The sequence below is a fragment of the Sorex fumeus genome, unplaced genomic scaffold (genome assembly GCF_029834395.1).
Source record: "Sorex fumeus unplaced genomic scaffold, SorFum_2.1 ptg000007l, whole genome shotgun sequence".
Classification (NCBI taxonomy): domain Eukaryota; kingdom Metazoa; phylum Chordata; class Mammalia; order Eulipotyphla; family Soricidae; genus Sorex; species Sorex fumeus.
Genome location: NW_026606064.1, coordinates 51,215,213 through 51,216,616, shown reverse-complemented (window position 1 = coordinate 51,216,616; position 1,404 = coordinate 51,215,213). Strand labels below are relative to the sequence as shown.

Sequence of the window (1,404 nt, the reverse complement as noted above, 5' to 3'; positions counted from 1 at the left end):
AAACATCATGGGACCCAGGTAACTCCACTTCATCACACAGCTTATAAGCAGCAGAGCCAGAATGAGAACCCAGGTAGTGGGAAGCGTTACGTTTCCTGATTTTATTTTATTTTTTTGTTTCCTGATTTTAAACTACATTATAAAGCTATAGTAATCAAAACAATGCAGTAAGAGAACAAAAGTAGAGTTTCAAATGTGACCAATCGGACACAATTGAGAGCATAGAAATAAGCTCCTTTGAATAGTCGAAGGTGCTTGAGTCATTGGCGTGTGAGATCAATATACTGCATGTTAGTCTTAGGTTCTGATAGAAATGACATGCAATTATGTGACCATTTTTGACCATAGGGAAGTGACTGGTGTATAGACACTGGGGCGATGAAAGTTCCTGCTCAGCAATGATGTAATTGAGTTAAGCAAGTCTCCTACATTTTACAGTGGGATTGTAATATAAAAGAGAAACAGAATTTAGACCCTCAAGGAATAAATTGTTAACTTGCCAAAAAAAAAAAAAAAGAAAGAAAAAGAAGAAGCCCTTCTATGAACAGTTATTTTACAAAATAAAAAAAAGGAGTCAAGAGCATTAAGCTGAGGAAGAAAAGCTTCTTGAGCAAATAACGCTAGACACACTGATTAGTCAGATGCAAAATGGACCTCTGAACTTCTTCACGCCATAACAAAGTCCATTCAAAATGGATTAGAATCCTCAAGGTTCGACCTGAATTCATAAATTACATCTAGGAAAACAAAGAACTCTCCATGCTATTGACTTCACAGTGTCTTCAATGAGTCAACTTCATTGCAAGGAAAGTAAATGCAAAAATAAATAAACTGACTATATAAGATTTTAAAGTTTTTGCATGAGAAAGAAACTATGGTTAAAATAAAAAGACATGCTACTGAAGACAAGAAAATATTTGTACACCATGCATCTGAAAAATGACTAAATCCAAAATATATTAAACACAAAGGTCAGTAACAAAGTAAACAATCCCATTTGGAAAAAGAAAAGAAAAAAATGGGAACAAGTACTGAATAGACAATTCTTCAAAAAAAATCATACAAATGGCCCACAGGCATATGAAAAAGTAAGTGTTCATCGTGTTTATCATCACTAATTATTAGGAAAATGCAAATAAAAATGACAATGAGATATAATCTCACTCTAATGAGAACTGTCTGTATCAAAGATGCTGACCGATGCTGGCAGAGATGTGTTGGGAACAAAAAAAGGGACCCCTGATTTTCTGTTGGTGGGGATGTGAACTGCTTCTGCCTCTATGGAAAACAGAATGGAGACTTCAAAAATTAAATACAGAATTTCCAGAGACCCAGTGATTCTACTCCCCTGCACCTATTCCAAGAAATCAAAATACTAACTCAGAAAGATTCAGGCACATGCAT

At 35.0% G+C, this 1,404-nt stretch overlaps 1 pseudogene; it reads left to right on the top strand.

Moving 5' to 3' along the window:
* Positions 1 to 226: 226 nt before the first annotated feature.
* Positions 227 to 372, top strand: LOC130017341 (uncharacterized; annotated as a pseudogene).
* The last annotated feature ends 1,032 nt before the right edge of the window (positions 373 to 1,404 follow it).